Source organism: Pristiophorus japonicus, chromosome 23, assembly GCF_044704955.1.
Source record: "Pristiophorus japonicus isolate sPriJap1 chromosome 23, sPriJap1.hap1, whole genome shotgun sequence".
Taxonomy (NCBI): domain Eukaryota; kingdom Metazoa; phylum Chordata; class Chondrichthyes; family Pristiophoridae; genus Pristiophorus; species Pristiophorus japonicus.
Window position 1 is genome coordinate 63,489,779 of NC_091999.1, and position 13,061 is coordinate 63,502,839.

Here is a 13,061-nt window from a genome sequence, read left to right on the forward strand (position 1 = left end):
TCCTGCTCATTACAACCTCGAAAAACACTAACAGATTGGTCAACTACAATTTCGCTTTCATAAATCCGTGTTGATTCTACCCAATCCTGTTATTACTTACTACGTGCTAATAATGGATTTTAGCTTTTTTGCAATACTTAGATCAGAACAACCAGCAATGCACGGGTTAGATACACTGTGAATCTCACTCAATTCTGTCCCAAACACTACCAGGGTTGGTACAGAGTAAATCTCTGTCTACAATATCCCATACATTCCCAGGGCAGGTACAACACAGGTTTGATGCAGAGTAAAGCTCTGTCTACACCAGCCGATCAAACACTCCCAGGTCAGGTACAGCACAGGTTAGACACAGAGTGCATCTCCTTCTTCCCTGACCCAGCCATTCCATTGCAGATACAGCATTTGTTAGATATAAAGTAAATTTCCCTCTACACTGTTCTATCAAACACTCCCAGGGCAGTTACTGCACTGGTTAGACACTAAGTAAAGCTCCCTCTACACTGTCCAAATAAACATTCCTAGAACAGCTACAGCACAATTTCGATAGAGTTTAATTCTCTTTCTAATCTCTCTTTGCAATTGTGCACAGTTTTGGTCACCTAATCTAAGGAAGGATATACTTGCCCTGCTTAAATACAGAATAAGGCTTTCTTGACACTGTCCCACCAGACATTCCAAAGGCAGGTAGAACACAGGTTAAATATGGAGTATATCTCCTGCTACCCTGTCCCAATATTCCAGAGTAGATCCTGCATTGGTTAGATACAGAATAAAACTTCCTCTACACTGTTGCATCAAATCACATGGCAGGTACAGCACGGAATATATAGAGAGTAAAGCTCACTTTACAACGTCACAACAAACACTCCCAGGGCAGGTACAGCACAGGTTAGATACAGGGGACATCTCCCTCTACCCTATCCCAACCATTCCAGGGCAGGAACAGCATGAGTGAGATACAGATTAAATCTTCCTATATACTATTGCACAGGACATTCCCAGGGCAGGTACTGTATTGGTTAGATATTAAGTAAAGCTCCCTCTGCACTGTCCAAATAAACATTCCAAGGGCAGGTACAGCATAATTTAGATACAGTGTAATTCTCTCTCTAATCTCTCACTACAATTGTACAGGGCCGTGATGAGACCACACCTGGAGTACTTTGCACAGTTTCCGTCTCCTTATCTAAAGGAAGGATATACTTGCCTTGCTTAGATACAGAGTAAAGCTCCCTAAACAGTATCCCACCAGATATTCCAAGGGCAGGTACAACACAGGTTAGATATGGAGTAGATCTCCCCCTACCCTATGCCAACCATTCAAGGGCAATTACAGCACGGGAAAGATACAGAATAATGCTCCCTCTACACTGTAGCATCAAACAATACCAGGGCAGGTACAGGACAGGTTAGATACAGAGTAAAGCTCATTCTACACTGTCCAATCAAACACGCCCAGGGCAGGTACTTCATTGGTTGGATACTAAGTAAAGCTTCCTCTTTATTTTCCAAATAAACACTCCGAAGGCAGGTACAGTACAATTTAGATACAAGGTAATCCTCTCTCAAAACTCACTCTACAATTGTACAGGATCTTGTTGAGACCACACCTGGAGCACTTAGCACATTTTGGTCTCTTAATCTAAGGAAGAATATACTCACCTTGCTTAGATACAGAGTAAAGCTCCCTCGACACTGTCCCACCAGACGTACATAAGAACATAAGCATTAGGAACAGGAGTAGGCCATCTAGCCCCTCGAGCCTGCTCTGCCATTCAACAAGATCATGACTCAGCTCCACTTACCCGTCCGCTCGCCGTAACCCTTAATTCCCTTATTGGTTAAAAATCTATATACCTGTGATTTGAATATATTCAATGAACTAGCCTCAACTGCTTCCTTGGGCAGAGAATTCCACAGATTCACAACCCTCTGGGAGAAGAAATTCCTTCTCAACTCGGTTTTAAATTGACTGCCCCGTATTTTGAGGCTGTGTCCCCAGACATTCCAAGGGCAGGTACAACAAAGATTAAATATGGAGTATATCTCCCGCTACACTGTCCCAAGCATTCCAGAGTAGATACTGCATTGATGAGATACAGAATAAAGCTCCCTCTTCACTATCCCTTCAAACACTGCCCGGGCCGGTACAGCACGGTCAGACCCGGAGTATATCTTCCCCAAATACTCCAGGGCAGGATCAGAACGGGATAAATACAGAGTAATTTCTCCCTCTGCACTGTCCCAACAAATACTCCCAGGTTAGGTACAGCGCGGGTTAGATACCAAATAAAGCTCCCTTTGCGCTGTCCTATTAAACAATCACAGGGCAAGTACAACATGGGTTAGACACAGACTAAAGCCCCCTCTGCGCTGAGACATCAAACACTCACAGGGCAAGTACAACATGGATTAGACACAGACTAAAGCTCCCTCTACGCTGACATATCAAACACTCACATGGCAGGTACAAAAGAGGGTAGTTACCGAATAAATTTCCCTCTACTCTGCTGCATCAAACACTAAGGTGAAGTACAGCACGGTTTAAACACGGAGTAAATCTCTCTCGACACAGTCCGAGGCCAGGTAAAGTATGGGTTATATACAGAGTAAAGCTCCTTCTGCACTGTACTAAAGAATGCCAGGCCAGGTACAGCAAGGGTTCGTCACAATTTAAAGCTCCCTGAAGGCTGACCCATTAAACAATCCCAGGGCATGACAGCACAGGTTAAATACACAGTAAGGATCCCTCTGCACTGTCCCACCAGACATTCCCACCGCATGCACAGCACAGGTTCGATATAGAGTAATCGCCCTCAGCATTGCCCCATCAAACACTGCTAGGGCCAGTACAGCACAGGATAGACACGGTGTATATCTTCCCGAAATACTCCACGGCAGGAACCGAACGGGATAAATAGTGAGTAATTTCTGCGTCTTTACTGTCCCAACAATCCTTGGGAAGGTACAGGACGGGTTACCTGAAGATTAAATCACTCTCCAACCTGTCCCATCAAACACTGCAGAACAGGTAGAGCACGGATTCGATACAGAGTAAAGTTCCCCCGAGACTGTCCCGTCAAATGTTATTGAATGGGGAGCAGGCACGGGTGGTCCGAGTGGCCCACTCCTGCTGCTGTTGCTCATGGTCTTATGTACCCAGCATGCCCCGCGATGGAGAATGTGTCGCACCCAAACTACAGCAGCTCAGTGCGCAGGCGCAGGCCCTGGCTGTGTTTGGAGCATGCGCGAGGCTTGTAATGGCGGAGGAGACGTGTTTAGGACAGGCGCCTCACAAGTGACCTTTTCAACGGGAGGGAGCGGAGTAACGGAGCAGCGGGGAGCAGGGGAGGCTTCATAAACAACACGTGCCCGCCGCAAGCCCGGAATAATAACCGGAATATTGGCGGTTGCAGCTTCGGGGCTTTCTCCTGGTCACAGGCCCAGGCTAATGGCGGCCATCTTCGTAGAGGAAGGCAGGTTCAGTGCTCCGACATCTTGGTTCCGTGAGAAGCACCGCTCATTCGCGGCCATCTTGGTGCAGGAACCAAGTGAATGCTGTCCGTGTCGAGAACTGAACCCAGCCAGAGTCAGTACCTCCAGGGATGGGGACCAATGAGTGTAGAACTGAAACCAGCCAGAGTCAGTACATCCGGAGGAGGGGAACCAGTGAGTGTAGAACTGAACCCAGCCAGAGTCAGTACCTTCAGGGGAGGGGAACCAGTGAGTGTAGAACTGAACCCAGCCAGAGTCAGTACCTTCAGGGGAGGGGAACCAGTGAGTGTAGAACTGAACCCAGCCAGAGTCAGTACCTTCAGGGGAGGGGATCCAGTGAGTGTAGAACTGAACCCAGCCAGAGTTAGCACCTTCAAGGGAGGGGAACCAGTGAGTGTAGAACTGAACCCAGCCAGAGTCAGTACCTTCAGGGGAGGGGAACAAGTGAGTGTAGAACTGAACCCAGCCAGAGTTAGCACCTTCAAGGGAGGGGAACCAGTGAGTGTAGAACTGAACCCAGCCAGAGTCAGTACCTTCAGGGGAGGGGAAGCAGTGAGTGTAGAACTGAACCCAGCCAGAGTCAGTACATCCGGAGGAGGGGAACCAGTGAGTGTAGAACTGAACCCAGCCAGAGTCAGTACCTTCAGGGGAGGGGAACCAGTGAGTGTAGAACTGAACCCAGCCAGAGTCAGTACCTTCAGGGGAGGGGAACCAGTGAGTGAAGAACTGAACCCAGCCAGAGTCAGTAACTTCAGGGGAGGGGAACCAGTGAGTGTCGAACCGAACCCAGCCAGAGTCAGCACCTTCAGGGGAGGGGAACCAGTGAGTGTAGAACTGAACCCAGCCAGAGTCAGTACCTTCAGGGGAGGGGAACCAGTGAGTGTAGAACTGAACCCAGCCAGAGTCAGCACCTTCTGGGGAGGGGAACCAGTGAGTGTCGAACTGAACCCAGCCAGATTCAGCACCTTCAGGGGAGGGGAACCAGTGAGTGTAGAACTGAACCCAGCCAGAGTCAGTACCTTCAGGGGAGGGGAACCAGTGAGTGTAGAACTGAACACAGCCAGAGTCAGTACCTTCAGGGGAGGGGAACCAGTGAATGTAGAACTGAACCCAGCCCGAGTCAGTACCTTCAGAGGAGGGGAACCAGTGAGTGTAGAACTAAACCCAGCCAGAGTCAGTACCTTCAGGGGAGGGGAACCAGTGAGTGTAGAACTGAACCCAGCCAGAGTCAGTACCTTCAGGGGAGGGGAACCAGTGAGTGTAGAACTGAACCCAGCCAGAGTCAGTACCTTCAGGGGAGGGGAACCAGTGAGTGTAGAACTGGACCCAGCCAGAGTCAGTACCTTCAGGGGAGGGGAACCACTGACTGATTGGTGCCGCGCCCCCCCCCCGCCACTGATTGATGCGGAGCAGCATGTGCTGGTTGGGTTGGTGCCTCGCCATTGGCTGCGGGCTGAGTTCAGCGGGCGGTGGTTGGCGGTCTCTGCTCGCAGCTTTTGAGCTTGGTGGGCCGGGTGAGGCGGGGCGGTGTTGTGCACAGGCGCGGGGCCAGCCTATTGTGGGAGATTGGCCGCAGACAGACGAACGGACAATGTTTAGCCGCTGCCGCGGACGATGGATGAGCAGCACGTGCAGCCTCCCTGCAGACTCACCTACTCACAGACACGCGCGGGCGGGGAGATTTGGCCGCCAAGTCGGCGGTTGCGGGGTACCTTCGGGGGAGTGGGCCTTGGTTACTGTCAGGGGTTGTGTGGAGTTTGGCCGAGTTCCGCCCGCCTCGGGGAGCAGGGAGCCACAGAGGTGGGGCTTCCTGGACGTCACAATGTTTTCCATTGTCCCGCTGCAGGGCAGGGAGCATGTGCGGCGGCCATATTACTGCAGGGAGCAGGTGCAGGATGGGGACCAGTGACATGAACACATGAGAACCACAGAAATAGGAGATGAGTCGGCCCTTTGTTCCCTCGAGCCTGCCGCCATTCAATAAGATGATGGCTGCAGCATCTGGGGTGGTTCTCCTTGGAGCAGTGAAGGTGCAGAGCAGGTTTAACAGAGGTGCTCACAATGAGGAAGGCTTTCGATTGAGTCAGGGAACAGAGTGGTTCTGCTCACAGAATCAGAGAATGGTTACAGCACGGAAGGCCATTCGGCCCATCGAGCCCTTGCCGGCTCCCAGCCAGTCCCACTGCCCCGCCCTTTCCCCCCCGGTCCTGCAAATGTTTTCTTTCAGATACTTATCCAATTCCCTTTAGAAAGCTGTGATTGAGTCTGCCTCCATCACCCTTTCAGGCCGTGTTTTCCGCATCCTAACCACTCGCTGCATAAAATAGATTATTCTTGCGTCGCCTTTGGTTCTTCTGCCAATCACCTTAAATCCGTCTCCTCTGGTTCTCGACCCTTCTACCAATGGGAAAAGTATCTCTCTATCTACTCTGATTTTGAACACTTCAGTCAATTCTCCTCTCAACCTTCTCTGCTCCAAGGAGAACAACCCCAGATTCTCCAGTCAATCCACGGAACTGTAGTCCGTCATCTCGTGAATCATTCTTGTCAATCTAGTTGCATCCTCTCTGAGGCCATCACATCCTAATCTGCGGTGCCCAGAATTGGACACAATGCTCCAGTTGAGACCGAACCAGTATTTTACAAAGGTTCATCATAACCTCCTTTCTTTTGTACTCTGTGATGCCCAGGATCCTGTAAGTTTTTTTAACTGCTTTCTCAACCTGTCCTGCCAACTTCAGCGATTTGTGCACATATACCCGCAGGTCTCACTGTTCATGCACCCCCTTTAGGATTGTACCCTTTAGTTTATATTGCCTCTCCTCATTCATTTAATCATCTTCTCCAATTTTATTTCTTAACTCAGATTCACAGTCTCAGTTTATTTCTTCCTCTTTGCCTCTAAACTTAATCTGGCAGCGTAATGTTGGCGAGTGGTGATTCATTGCCCTGGGAACCAACAGGAAGAGAGGTCAGAGGCCGGAGGCCCAGGGAGCAGCTTGTTCTGCAACCAATCGCGGTGCTTGAGGGGTGGATCCTGAGTCGGCCTATCAGGTGAGTCTGTGTGAACCCTGTTAAACAATTCTTCTTTTAAAAGTTAAATTGACATTTCTTTTGTCAGTATTTTGTTTTCTTGGAGTTCCTATTATGAGTTTCAGACACTTCAGTGCCAAGTGCACCAGGTGTTTAAAGGTCATTCATTTCCCCTTTTCCATGTCGCTGTTAGTTAAAGGGACAAATATTGATTTTTCCCGCATTATGCATTCGTAGCAGTTAAAGTAACAGCCTTCCTGTTGGTGGTGAGTTACATTCGGTGCTGGGCGAGATGGCTGGTGGCATCAGCCTTTAAAATACACATCCTCTTGTTCAGATCGCTCCAGGGTCTCACCGTTGCCCATCTCTGTAACCACCTCCAGCCCACCAATCCTCTTAATAGTTTGTTTTCTTTGGAACAGAGGAGGCTGAGGGGAGACCTTAATCTGGTGTATAAAAGTATGAGGGGCCGAGATAGAGTGGATAGGAAGGACCTATTTCCCTTCACAGAGGCGTCAGCAAGCAGCAGAACTTTTTAGCCAGTATGTAGCAAGCCCAACAAGAGAGCGGGAAGTTCTGGACTTAGTATTAGGGACTGAAGCTGGGCAGGTGGAAGGGGTATCGATGGGACAGCATTTTAGTGCTAGTGATCATAATTCAGTTAGATTTCGGGTAGTTATGGAAAAGGACAAAGATAGCCCAGGAATAAAAGTTCTCAATTGGGGAAAAGCCAATTTTACTAAGCTGAGATGTGGTTTAGCCAAAGTGGACTGGAAACAGCGACTGGAAATGGTGACAGATTGGAAAATGTTGGTGTTCAGAGGGACCTTGGTGTCCTTGTACACGAATCACTGAAAGTTAATATGTAGGTACAGCAAGCAACGAAGAAAGTAAATGGTATGTTGGCCTTTATTACAAGAGGATTTGAGTACAAGAGTAAAGACGTCTTACTGCAATTATATAGGGCCCTGGTGAGATGACATCTGGAGTCTTGTGTACAGTTTTGGCTGCTTACCTAAGGAAGGATGTACTTGCCATTGAAGATGGCAATGAATGTTCACCAAACTGAATTCCTGGGATTGGTGGATTGTCCTATGAGGAGAGATTGAGTAGACTAGGCATGTATTCTTTCGAGTTTAGAAGAATGAGAGGTGATCTCATTGAAACATACAGAATTCTTACAAGGTGTGACAGGATAGATGCAGGGAGGATGTTTCCTCTGGCTGAAGAGTCTAGAACCAGGGGTCACAGTCTCAAAATAAGGGGTTGTCCATTTAGGACTGAGATGAGCAGAAACTTTTTCACTCATTAATCTTTGTCATTCTCTACCCCAGAGGGCTGTGGAGGCTCTCTCTTTGAGTATATTTAAGACAGAGATCGATAGATTTTTGTATATTAAGGGAATCAAGGGATATGGAATAGTGCTGCAAAGTGAAGTTGAGGTAGAAGATCAGCCGTGATCTCATTGAGTGGCAGAGCAGGCTTGAGGGGCCGAATGGCATACTCCTGCTCTGAAATCTTATGCTCTTATGTTGAAGTTATATCAGTCTCAGAGCAGTGGGAGGCATTCAAGGAGGGGATAATGAGGGTTCAGAGGAAGTATGTTACCTTCAAGAAAAAGGGTGGGACTAATAAATCTGGAGCCCCCTGGATATCAACATAAGAAATAGGAGAAGTAGTAGGCCATAAGGTCCCTCGAGCCTGCTCCGTCATTCAATGAGATCATGGCTGATCATCGACCTCAACTCCACTTTCCTGCCTGATCTCCAGATCCCTTGATTCATCTAGAGTCGAAAATTCTATCTATCTCAACCTTGAATAGACTGAGCATCCACCGCCCTCTGGGGGAGAGAATGCCAAAGGTTCACAACACTCTGAGTGAAGAAACTCCTCCTCAGCTCTGTCTTAAATGGCCTACCACTTATCCTGAGTCTGTGCCCCGTAGTTCTAGACAGTCCAGCCAGGGGAATCAACAACTCAGCATCTAACCTGTCAATCCACTTCAGAACCTTGTATGTTTCAATGAGATCACCTCTCATTATTCTAAACGTGAGAGTGTATTGGCCCATTCTACACACTATCTCATCATCAGACAGCCCTCTCCTCCCAGGAATCAATCTTGTGAACCTTTGTAGCACCGTCTCCAAGGCAAGTGTTTCCGTCCTTAGATACGGAGAACAAAACTGTGCCCAGTACTCCAGGTGTGGTCTCACCAAGGCCCTGTACAATTGTAGCAAGACCTCCTTACTCTTATACTCCACCCCCTTGCAATAAAGGACAAACCATTTGCCTTCCTTATTGCTTGCGTACCAGCATGCTCACTTTCTGTGTGTCTTGCACGAGGCCATCCCAAAACTCTCTGAACACCGACGTTTAAAAGTTTCTCATCATTTAAAAGATATTCTGTTTTTCTGTTGTTCCTACCAAAGTGAATAACCTCACATTTCCCAACATTATACTCCATCTGCCACCTTACTGCCCACTCACATAGTCTATCGAAATATCTTGCAGACTCTTGTGTTCTCACAGCTTACTGTCCCACCTAGTTTTGTATTTGGATACATTACACTCGGTCCCTTCATCTAGGTCATTAATCATAAAATCATCGAAATTTACAGCATGGCAGGAGACCATTTCAGCCCACCGTGTCCGTGCCGGCCGACAAACAGCTATCCAGCCTAATCCCACTCTCCAGTTCTCGGTCCATAGCCCTGTAGGTGGTGGCACTTTAAGTGCACATCCAAGTATTTTTTAAATGTGGTGAGGGTTTCTGCCTTTCAGGTAGTGAGTTGCAGACCCCCACAAACCTCTGGGTGAAGAAATTTCCCTTCGTCTCTCCTCTAAACCAATTACTTTAAATCTATGCCCCTGCTTGTTGACCACTCTGCCAAGGGAAACAGGTGCTTCCTATCCACTCTATCCAGGCCCCTCATAATTTTGTACACTTTCATCAGGTCTCTGTTCCAAAGAAAATAGACCCAGCATCTCCAATCTTTCCTCATAGCCAAAATTCTCCAGTCCAGGGAACATCCTTGTAAATGTCTTCGAAACCCTTTCCAGTACAATCACATCTTTCCTGTAATGTGATGACCAGAACTGCACACAGTATTCCAACTGCGGCCTAACCATTTCAAGCATAACCTCCTAGCTCTTGTATTCCATGCCTCGACTAATAAAGGTAAGTATTCCATATGCCTTCTTAACCACCTTATCTACCTGGCCTGCCACTTTCAGGGATCTGTGGACCGACACTCCAAGGTACCTTTGTTACTCTACAATTTTCGGTGTTTAATGTGTAATCCCTTGCCTTGTTAGACGTCCCCAAATGCATTACCTCACACTTATCTGGATTAAATTGCATTTGCCACTTTACTGCCCACCTGACCAGTACATTTATAGCTTCCTGCAGTGTGCAGTTTTCTTCTTAATTCTCAACCACACAGCCTATTTTAGTGTCACCTGCAAACTTCTTAATCATACCAACAACATTGAAGTCCAAGTCATTGATATATACCACAAAAAACAAGGAACCCAGCACTGAGCCCTGCAGAACCCCATTGGAAACAGCCTTCCAGTCACAAAAACACCGAATGGCCCACTCCTGCAATTATTTTCTATGTTTCTATGACCCAACTTCCACAGCTCTCTGAGGCAGCAAATTCCACAGATTTATAACCCTTTGAGAGAAGACATTCCTCCTCATCTCAGTTTTAAATGGGTGGCCCCTTATTCTAAGATTTCGAGTCTCCCCTATCAGTGGAAACATCCTCTCTGCCTCCACCTTGTCCCGCCCCCTCATAATCTTATACGCTTCGATAAGATCACCTCTCATTCTTCTGAATTCCAATGGGTAGAGGCCCAAACTACTCAACCTTTCCTCATAAGTCATCCCCCACATCCCCAAAATCGACCTAGTGAACCTTCTCTGAACTGACTCCAAAGCAAGTATATCCTTTCGTAAATATGGATCAGGAAGGCCAAGATTCCATTCGCCTTCCTGATCACTTGCTGTACCTGCAGACTATCCTTTTCTGTTTCATGCACAAGTACCCCCAGGTCCTGCTGTACTGCAGCACTTTGCAATCTTTGTCCATTAAATAATAACTTGCTCTTTGATTTTTTTTCTGTCAAAGTGCATGACCTCTCACTTTCTAATATTATACTCCATCTGCCAAATTTTTTCCCATTCACTTAGCCTGTCTATGTCCTTTTGCAGATTTTGTGTCCTCACACATTGCTTTTCCTCCCATCTTTGTATCATCAGCAAACTTGGCAACGTTACACTCAGTCCCTTCCAAGTCTTTTTAATATAGAATGTAAATAGTTCCGGTCCCAGCACTGATCCCTGTGGCACCCCACAAGTTACTGGTTGCTAAACCAGAGAATGAACCATTTATCCCGACTCTCTGTTTTCTGTTAGTTAGCCAATCCTCTATCCATGCTAATATATTATCACCAATCCCGTGAACTTTTATCTGGTGCAGTAATCCTTTCTGTGGAACCTTGTCAAATGCCTTCTGGAAGACCAAATACACCACACTCACTGGTTCATCTTTATCCACCCTGTTTGCTACAACCTCAAAGAATTCTTGCAAATTTGTCAAACATGCCTTCCCCTTCATAAATCCATGCTGACTCTGCCTGATCGAATTTTGCTTTTCCAAATATCCTGGTACTGCTTCTTTAATAATGGACTCCAACATTTTCCCAACAACAGATGTTGGGCTAACTGGTCCAGAGTTTCCTGCTTTTTTTCTGCCTCCTTTTTAAATAAGGGCATTACATTTGCAGTTTTCCAATCTGCTGGGACCTCCCCAGAATCCAGGGAATTTTGGAAAATTACAACCAATGCATCCACTGTCCCTGCTGCTACTTCTCTTAAGACCCGAGGATGCAAGCCATCAGGTCCAGGGGATTTATCCGCCTTTAGTCCTATTACCTTACTGAGTACCACCTTCTTAGTGATTGTGTTAAGTTCCTCCCCCCTGTAGCCCCTTGACTCTCCACTGTTGGGATATTGTTAGTGTCCTCAACCGTAAAGACCGATAGAAAATATTTGTTCAGTGTTTCTGCCATCTCCATGTTCCCCATTACTAATTCCCTGATCGCGTCCTCTAAGGGACCAACATTTACTTTAGCCATTCTTTTCCTTTTTATGTAGCTACAGAAACTCTTGCTATCTGTTTTAATATTTTGTGCTAATTTACTTGCATAGTCTATCTTCCCTTTCTTAATCATTTTTTTTAGTCTTTGCTGGCTTTTAAAAGCTTCCCAGTCTTCTGTCCTCCCACTAGTTTTGGCCACTTTGTATTCCCTTGTTTTTAATAGGATACCGTCCTTTATTTCTTTAGTTAGCCACGGCTGGCTATCTTTTCTTTTACACCCTTTCCTCTGCACTGGAATATATTTTTCTTGAGAGTTGTGCAATCAATATCTCCTTAAATGTTCAGCACTGTTGATCAACCGTCCGACACTTTAATCTATTTTCCACGTCCACTTTACACAACTCTGCCCTCATACCAACATAATCTCCTTTATTTAAGCTTAGTACGCTGGTTAGAGATCCAACTTTCTCACCCACCATCCGAATTTCAAATTCAGATCATGCTGTGATCACTCATTCCATGGGATCCTTTGCAAGGAGATTGTTTATTAATCCTGTCTCATTACACAGGACCAGAACGAAGATAGCCTGCCCCCTGGTTGGTTCCGTTACTTACTGCTGAAGGAACCCATCACTTATGCACTATATGAACTACTGCTCAAGGCTACCCTGACCAATTTGATATGTCCAATCAATATGGAGGTTAAAATCACCCATCATTATTGCTGTTCCCTTTTTACAAGCCCCCACTATTTCCTGGTTTACGCGCTGACCACAGAGTAGCTATTGTTACGGGGCCTATAGACTACGCCCACCAGTGACTTTTTCCGCTTATTATTCCTAATCTCCACCCAAACTGTTTCAACATCCTGATCATTTGAGCCAATATCATTTCTTACTATTGCAGTGATTCCATCCTTTATCAATAGAGATACTCCACCTCCATTTCCTTTCTGTCTGTCCTTCCGGATTGTCCAGTATCCCTGAATATTTAATTCCCAGACCTGGTCACCTTGCAACCACGTCTCTGTAATGCCTATCAGATCATACCCATTTGTATCTATTTGTGCCGTCAACTCATCTATTTTGTTACAAATGCTACGTGCATTTAGACAATGTGCCTTTAACTTTGTTTTTTTTACACTTTTTTCCTGCTTGTTTCCTCTCTCCTTCAAACTCAATTTCTTTATTTTTGCTTTCTAATTCTGGCTTTACTCCCCTCCCTACTGAATCTATATTCATGTTCCCATCCCCCAGCCAAGCTAGTTTAAACTCTCCCCAATAGCACTAGCAACCCCCACGCCCACCCCACGAGGATATTGGTCCCGGCTCTGTCGAGGTGCAACCCATCCGGTTTGTACCGGTCCCACCTCCCCCAGAAGTGGTCCCAATGCCTCAGGAAAGTAACGCCCTCCCGCCTGCACCA